The sequence below is a fragment of the Trifolium pratense genome, linkage group LG4 (genome assembly GCF_020283565.1).
Source record: "Trifolium pratense cultivar HEN17-A07 linkage group LG4, ARS_RC_1.1, whole genome shotgun sequence".
NCBI classification, from domain to species: Eukaryota; Viridiplantae; Streptophyta; class Magnoliopsida; order Fabales; family Fabaceae; genus Trifolium; species Trifolium pratense.
Window position 1 is genome coordinate 57,218,137 of NC_060062.1, and position 9,127 is coordinate 57,227,263.

General features: G+C 34.8%; 2 long non-coding RNA genes across 5 annotated transcripts; one reads left to right on the top strand and one right to left on the bottom strand.

Moving 5' to 3' along the window:
* Positions 1-271: 271 nt before the first annotated feature.
* LOC123920387 lies at positions 272-2,155 on the top strand. Its single transcript, XR_006813648.1, has 2 exons — positions 272-659; positions 2,080-2,155. It is a non-coding gene; the product is annotated as an uncharacterized LOC123920387 (long non-coding RNA).
* Positions 2,156-2,741: 586 nt separating this feature from the next.
* LOC123920388 lies at positions 2,742-6,487 on the bottom strand. 4 transcript variants are annotated; one of them, XR_006813652.1, is made up of 7 exons: positions 6,032-6,487; positions 5,749-5,869; positions 5,404-5,517; positions 4,538-4,800; positions 4,003-4,197; positions 3,431-3,486; positions 2,742-2,991 (listed from the first exon to the last, which is right to left on the bottom strand). It is a non-coding gene; the product is annotated as an uncharacterized LOC123920388 (long non-coding RNA). The 4 variants fall into 4 exon arrangements; XR_006813650.1 differs by having other exon boundaries at positions 4,538-4,905; XR_006813649.1 differs by having other exon boundaries at positions 4,538-5,149.
* Positions 6,488-9,127: the final 2,640 nt, after the last annotated feature.

Consider the following 9,127-nt stretch of genomic DNA (forward strand, 5'->3'; position numbering starts at 1 on the left):
CCCATTTTTCGTATATTTTATTAAATGTTATTTTATTTATTAATTGGCTTTTAATTATTTTATTAAGCGGCGAATAATTAATTAGCGCGAGCGTAAGTTAGGAGCGTTACGTGAGCGAAACCGTGCAAGTGGGCTTAAGGCCCAATGGGCCAAGACAAGTGGGAAGGGGGCGGTTTGCTCATGCAAGTGGGAGGAGATATTTCCACAATTTTTTTCTTGTTGGATAAGAAGAAGAGAAAAGTCATGAGCAAGTGTGGATGATCATGGTTAAGTGAGTGAACCATGATTAACTTGAACTTGGAGAGCAAGACTAGATCAAGTGACCATGATTCTTTGTGTGGTGAGCAAGAATAGATCAAAAGGCCATGTTTAATTCAAGCTTTCTATATAATTATATGAATAGGAAAAATCACATAATTCATTCATTTCTTTCCTCAAAACCGTGAGCCTTCCTTATCATGCCTAACCCTTCACCAAAATTCCATTTCTTCACCAAAATCATTCATTAGAAGCTTGTTGGAACCATGAGAGTTCATGGATCATTATCCCTAAGCTAGAGCAAGCAAGAGAGCAAAGCAAGAGGGTGCTAGGGCTTGAGAAAGAGAGGAGCTCATGAGAGCTAGAACATGAGGAGCTTGAGGATTCATCAAATTTCTAAGGTAAGAGATTAGAATTCATGATTCTTGAGTGGCAAGGAGAGGGGAGATTGTCTATGTCTCCATTCCCGAACTCTCCCACTCAATTTCTTTTAGACTTTTGATTAAGCTTTTGTATGTGAGTGTGATGTTCTTCATCATCACTTTGTATGTGTTAATCACTAGCTTGATTCCATGAAAAATATGTATGTGTTTGAATCATGTTTGAAAAGTTTATGAAAGTTGCTTAAAACCCAAGAAATTGGCATGATTTTGATTGTTTGATGTATTTGGATGTTTGGAAGGGATGATTAATGTTCTTTGATACCATATATGTTAGAAATTGCTGTTTGTAAGAATTTATAACATGTTTGAATGAATTTTTGAGCTGATTCAATGTTAAACCGCCTTAGAAAACTCAAGAACAGATATTTTTATTCTGGTGTAGTTCGCTAAGCGACCAGGAGATTCGCTACGCGAACCTGCTCGCCACAGCTCGCTATCTGTTCGCCATGCACCTGTAATCCTCTGACGTAGTTCGCTGCAGCGAACTGAGCTTCGCTTAGCGAATGGTTCGCTACCTGTTCGCTACTGCTTCGCTTAGCGAACAGTACTGAACCTGCAACTTTTGTTAATGGTTGTAAGTGTAATTAGGCACTTGTAACATGGTTTAAGGGTATCCTTACATGATTGTTGATACATGTTGATGCTGTTAATGCTTATTGTTAATCGTTATATGATTGATAAACGTGTATGCAATAAGTTATAGTTTAGAGTGAGTAATGTAATGTTTTGGCATTAATTTACAATGTTAAGTGAATGTGTTAGGATTGTGTTCCCGCATTCATAAAAGAGTAGCTTCGAGCTAGAGAATATCATATGGTTGATATGTGTATAAATACATGCATTCATGATTGTATGTGAACATTGGAAACTTGGGTTCCAATAACGAAAATGGATTATGTGTCCATAATGAAGCCGAGGATCGGATTAGATGAATCCATGAGTCCAGAGCTGCTATCCAACAAGATATAAAACTGTGTTGGCTTATCCAAGGGAGATAAGATGGTTCGGTAAGTTCTGACATATCCAGCAAGATATAAAACTGTTCTTGGTCCACCGTTGGTGAGACGCCTTGGTACCACATGCATTTAGTCATGTCTAGGGATGGCATGACAGTGAATTAATTGGCATTAGATTGCATTAGGATATATGCACATTTACTTGGTAATTGTTATGTGACATTACTTGACTGGTTTTGACGTGTTTGCTGTAAGTAGCATACTAGGTAAATTCCTATGTATTTAATACTGTAATTGTATGGCGTGAGTTAGAATATGTATGATAGTTCGAAAGTGTAAGGCCTTTCTTATACTCGTATGATATGCGATTATGTTTTCTAACTCTCTGCTTTGTGTTAATTGTTGGACCTTTGGGGGTTCAGATATCCAGATTGACAGGTTATATGTTAGCTTGTCCGAGTAGCGTGGTGAAGCTCCGCTCTGATTGTGACACGGGGAGAAAATGGGTTTTGTACATATATATATATATATATATAAATTCCTTTAGAAAATTACTCTGTAATTCACTACAACAAAAATAGGTGTTTAATAGCATTTTTTTTAACTTTTAATAGCGGTTAAAAACGCTATTATTGATACCGCTATTATAGGTCTGGGTGCCTATAATAGCGTTTTAAAAGCGCTATCATATGTGCACTTTTAATAGCGGTTTAATAAAAAAGCGCTGTAGTATGTACCTGCACGCGAACAAACAGCCTTATGGAGACGGGTTTGGATAGCGCTTTTTTAAAAAAGCGCTGTTATATGTCATCTATAATAGCGCCCGTGTTTGTAAAACGCTATTATAATTCCTTGTCTAACAAACTTTTAATAGCGACCGTGTAAAAAACGCTATTGTATGTCCTGTCTTTTTTTTAAAAAAATTGCTCTTTTTTAGACTAAATTGCTTTTTTTGTTGTTGTTTGACAGTACTTTTGTCAACTTGCACTTGAAATTTTAAAATAGTTCCAATATATAGACTTCCAAAATATACAATATTATTAATTTTCTAAGAAACAGTGTTGTTCCAATACACACTAGCTCTAATAAAACAACAACTCGTAATACATTCATTTCATAAACAAAACCTATCCGAGCTACAAGACAAATCAGAATTGAATAGTACAAACACAAACACCACTACAAATGAGATCGTCAAACTTTGGCCCTGCTTTCTTCTGATAATATCAATGACAAATTTGACATCTAACAACAGCTGCAAAACTCTTTTTTCTGTCACTTGATGAGAACGATCCACTTCATCGAAAAAGGAAGGCCTATAAAATTCAAACTACCTGTATAATAAAATATAGTCATTGCATATACAATGAACATGAAATAAAGTACATAGGCATTTGCTTGATAATACATCGTTTGCTGCATAAAGGGCCTCATTGGAACTGAATATTTCTATTTTTCAGTTCTCTTTAGCCACTTGATCATAATTCATTCTAGTGTTTCAATAGCTCATATGCCCAAGTTTAGTAACCTAGTTCTAATGTACACACCCCTTCTACTGTGCTACCACCTACCCACACCTTATTTTTCAAAGACGGGTGAATTGAAACTTAGAATTATTCCTAACTAAACAAGAAACCAAATTAAATTACTAGCTAACAGAGAACATGTTAAATCATAACCACCTAACACAAATCATAAACCACAAAAACCACACAACATAGAAAATTAGGATATAAAAATTGGTAATGGTGAATAGAAGTATGAATTTGATACCTTACAAAGATCGCGCAATTGAGCGGAATCAAAAAAAGAGTGGGCCAAAGTCAGACCTGTAACAGAAAGAAAAAGTGAAGAAAATGCAACTATTAAACAAAAATAAATGGAATGTAGAAAAACTAGAATGAGTTTCAGCCTATTACAAGTTTCAGCTGGAACACAAGTTACATAGAAAATAAAATGACATTTTTTTTAAATTTGAAAGTAATAGATAAAAATAGATGAACATGAATATACTTCGAGTCCAATGAGGAATGAGACTATTCCACTGACCAACTAAACCCGTAAGGGAAACATAGATAAAAATATAGTGTGACTAATAATGCAAATTTTCCCTTAAAATTTATGTGTTTTGCATTGTTTTGATAATATAACAATTCTAGCGAAGTGATGGTTCGCACACTGTTTTGCTGCAACTTAAATACATTTTATTACTACTTCTTTCTCAGATGTGATGTATTATTATAAGGAACAAGGTACAATTTTGTTGCTAATTGCTTTGAAATAGAATTCAAGAGTATGAAACACAAAAGTGAACACAAGTATAGAGAGATGATTGAGAAGCTCACCGCAAGAGAGCAGCAAAGCCTCTCAGATTCAATCAGGAGGGATAGACAATTGAGAGTCAGATACATATAAATTTGCTATCCATAAATAGATATTCAGTCCTTTAAAGAAAAACTCTTCGAACCCAAACACAAAGCTCTTCAAATCTTTTATATGTATCTCTGATCCTCTTCATTTCCCTTATATGCTATGCTCAGCTGTCATCACCAGTAACACAAATGGACTGATATACCCCTAATGAATACATATTGAAGTTATGTCATCAAATTAAAGCAAGATTTTTAAAGTGGTGTATCAATTTTTTTATCGCAGTCAAAGCCATCATTTACAATAACAGGCAGAGCATTTTTATTAAATACATCGAAGCTCAAATTTGAAAAGAAGGTTCAGAAAACACTCTCCGAATACTCAACTTTTTGTTTATTTGATAAGTTAATGTATATGGCAAACAAAATGAGAATTTCAAATTAGCAAATGAATTACAAGAATGTAATATCACATATAATGATGCAATATAAAAGCAATACTATCTCATACCTCTTCTGAAGTTTGAAACAAAACATGATCCAATGCTGCTATCACTTGTATTTAAGTAAGATTTCAGAAATTTTTTAAAGAAGGTCTTGTCCATTCCTAAGACATACTTCCCAATTTTTGGGTAATACAAGAAAAGGACACAAAATAGTGATATTAAATTTAAGCACGTAATCTACCTAACACCATACCTGCAACAATAGAGTACTCTTCCCAACGCCGTAATCACCACTAATCAAATTTATTTCAGGTTTTATAACAAGCTCCTGGGGCAATACATTCATAATCCACAAGCCAATTTTCCATTATAAAAACATTGATCATAATCTATAAGACATTCTTAATTCATATATAGAAACATGTCAAGTTTCCTGCCCAATAAAAACAAAGATAAATTATAATATATCAACTAGAACTAATGGTAAATTAAATTATATTCTAATAGCAGAGGCATCATTATAGGGATTGAAAACATTATAAATTTATCTTAAAATTGGAAATCATCGCCTATTGCAACTTGCAAATTTATGGAGAAGATGCATTTGAGCAGCCCTTCTTTACAAGAACCATTCCATCACTACCCAAAACTCATGTGCAACAAACATCTCCAACTGTCTAAACACAAGAAAATTATAAAAAATTTCTACATGTCATATAATTTAATATGCTAAATCAAACTGAATTATGTAAATTAAACTGAATTATGTAAATGATGAATACAATTATAATGTGAGACACAAAATTTCTACATGTCATGTAATGATGCTCTAATTGCAGGAAAGAAAGTCTTATATAAGGAATAATAAACCACCAACAACTAAGTGAAAAATATGAATGAGAAGATCAAGTAAGTAGCATATAATAATTACCATGATAAATCCAGTGTCATCAGAGTGTAATTCTTCCATGATCAAAGCAGCTTTTTCCTCTGCCTACTTTTGTATGTTAGACTGTTTGTTTGTAGAGGCACTAAGGCAAATAATCTGTAAACATAATTGAACATCAAGTTTTACATACTAGATAAACTATTAGTTTTAATTACTGATAAAACTAAAAAGTAAATAAAGGCCCAATGCTTAGATTACTATTGCCTCTTCAAAGCCTTCATCACCAAGCTCAAAACTAGAACCACTACCAACCTGCCTCCAAGGACCAAATAGAAATCCAAAAAACTAAAAGATACCTAAGACACATAAAAGGAGACAAAACCACACCTTATATCAAGCTAAAACACACTCCAAAATTACACCTACACTCCCAAACCAAAAAAGAAGACAATCTCAAAGAAAAAATTCAGAAACACCAACACAACAGCACCACATCTAGAAACAACTCCTGCAAATAACAAACACACCAAAGACTGAGTAACCTCTATCGTCACTAACATCAAAACAACAACAGCAGCATAATCCCCAAATCAGACGATTTTAATCAATCTGATATAAACAAAAATAACAAAAGAAGTGTTGTTGATTGAGCAAGACTGAGTAACCTAACCTCTCATGATAAGATGGAGGTTCAACTGCGATGAACGATGGCGGAACGATGAAGAGTTTCTGGGTAAACGACTTCTGAAACGATGGACAATGAAGAACGATTGGGAAAGATGGTTTTAGGGTTTCAGCGAGTTCTCAAGGTTCAATTGATTTTTATTTAAGGGTTTCAATGGGAATCTGGGTTCAATTAATTGACATTCTACGGGGTTTAGGGTTTCAGTGAGTTTCTGGGTGAGAAGAAGGTCGAAGAAGAAGGGTTCTGGATGGAGTGAGAGTGACGAAGGTTTAAAGAAGGTTGAGGGTTTCTAGGTGAAGTGAGATTGAAGAAGAACGAAGGTGAGTGGGTAATTTGTAGAATCGAGTGAGGTGAATGTTTCTGGGTGGTTTGAAGGTCGTTGGGTTTGAGTGAGATGAACAAAGAGAACAGAATTGGAACAAGGAAACCCTGAGTAGAGGATGCGGTCAATGGAAACTATAAGTTTTTTTTTTCTAAAAAATTGATACATGTTTTTTTTATTATTCAGCAAGGGTCGAAGGTTCGATACTCGCCCACCACAGATTTTAATTAATTTATTTTTCTTACTATAGCGCTCATGTAAAACCCGCTATTATAGAGTTCCGCGTATTTGGATTTAATAGCGCTTTTCTCAAAAGCGCTATTGTAACACCCCTGGGTTCAAGGCTTTAAAAGCGTTTCTACGAAAAGCGCTGTAAAAAGGCTTCGTGGTTAAGTTTTAATAGCGCTTTTTCAATAAGCGCTATTAAATAGGCGCTATTATATCTCATTTTTGTAGTAGTGATTGCTTATGTTTTCATATAAGAATTATTCTTGGTGAAAAGTATTGGTTTTGTATAACTTATAACGCATCGTGTTGATGCGGAGGATTTTGTATTTTGTGATATTCAAACCAGCGCTTTATAATCAGATTTTCAATTTTTCCGCTGCGTATTTTCGAAAAAGATTTTATAAAGGCAGAGTTAATTAAATAACGGGTTTGGGTGTTGCAAAAGTGGTATCAGAGCTAGTTGTCTTCGGACTGTGAGGATATGTGTCAATCAGAGCCGTTCTGTGCAGTCAGATCGAGTGAGCGTGTGTGCCAGTTGTGTCTGTCTTTTCTTGTTGTGTGTACTTGATGCGATTGATACTTATCATTGTTATAAGTTATCAAGTCAAGTAGTGGTTGTGTATTTTTATGCTTAAAGTTTTAAAAATTTGTGTGGTTTGAACTTTTGGTTTGTAGATGCTTATTGCTAATTGTTGATGATCCGACATGATGTAAAACTGTATTGTTGATGATCCGACACGATGTAAAACTGTATTGTTGATGATCCGGCATGATGTAAAACTGCATGTGATGAAGATTTTGTTGAAAATATAAGATTATTTTCTTTTGAGTAAGTGAAAATGAATTTTTCACTAGAGTGAGAAAGGAGTAGGATGTAAGTAGATCCTAATGAGTGTTGTTATATGTTTGTTTATAACATGTGGTAGATTGATTACTAGAACTTAGTGTGGTTCTTTAATTGAACTATGTGAATGTATTCTCATGATGAGAACTTGTTTGAGAACATGCTATGTTTTATACATGTTTGAGTAGATGTTGTAAGTATGCGAACAAATGAAATGTAATGCATGTACTTGACTCGATGTCTTGTGTACATGGATGTTTTGTTGTCTTACATATACTTTAGTTATAAATATATGTATTGACATGTTGTTGTGTTTGCGTATGCTAGTTGGTATGAAGGTTGTTACACTAGTATATGTGGGGAATAGAATACTTATCTATTTGCATAGTGGCGTATATGTCAAGAGGACTGTGCAGGATATTTGTATAGATTTCTAGGTTTAATGCCTTACGTTTACCCTTGTATGCGACACACATGTGAATGTTGTCGGTACTAGATTCTTTTTGGGAGAATATATTTAGAATCGATAGAATGACTAGGTGTTTATACCGGAAGTTCTAGTGGAAGAGTATAGATGGGTTTGAGATAAGTGGGGGAGAAAGTTGTGTCTCTCCGAGACCGTTCAAATGGGAAGAAGTTAGGATGGATGGAGATGCTCTTGAAGTAGATTGTTCAAGATTGATTAGTGTTGTTCGAAGTGGAAGGAACTTGGACAGCAAGTTGTGAGGATTTCTAGATGAGAAGTTGTTGGACTAAGTGTTCGTCATAGGATCAACACTGAGATTGGTTAAGAAAGATGAAGACCGTTTGGAAACGATTGGAGATCGTGTAGTGTACAAAAGAGTATGGACTAGAGGCGGATGAGAACTACAAGAATTTCTCAGAAGCAATACCATGGAATGGAAGGAGTAGGACGTTGTCGTTCAGACAAGTTGAGTAATGACGAGTAGACGTCAATTTGATAAGGGATTGAAAGTAAAGTTCTTATTTGGAGAGTATTTTGGAGGAAATATTAGATGATCATTCCGGAAGATTCAGAATGAGTCGAACTAAAGTTGTTTAGCCGTAAAGAGAATGTGACCATTGTGGAATAGTGGAACGAACAGAGATGTTAAATGGAAACCGTTGTTGGAAAACGGAGAAGACGTTGTGCGTTAAGAGTAGGCGAACCTAGTGATGATTAGGTGATGGTTATAAGAATGGTGGGAATACCTATAGAGTTTTATCGGTGTGAGCTAAACTTGTTAATTATTAGCAAGTGAACCTTTAAGGAAAGTAAACATTTTGAATAGTTCGAAGAGACTAGCCAAGATTGGAATAAAGATTTTGTGTGGATGAACTTTAGGATGTTATGACTTTAAGATAGTCACGAGATGCGAATAAGAACTGATCGAATGAAGAAAAGTACGTTTGACACAGTGAAGAATGATAAGGAACGTGACTAGTTGGATTGTGTGCGACAAATAAGGACGTTGTTGGAATCAACAAGATATGAACTGTGGTTGTTTGGAAATAAGAAAGTATCAGAGAGAGTGTTTTGTAACATTCGGAAGTAAGAATGAGATTGACAACGACTTATTGGAAAAGTCGGTGGAGATTTGAGATGTTGGACACATCGTATCCGTTGGAATAGTAAAGTTATACCATGTGGTAAAGGAGTAAAGGATTTCGAATAATTTCATCATGG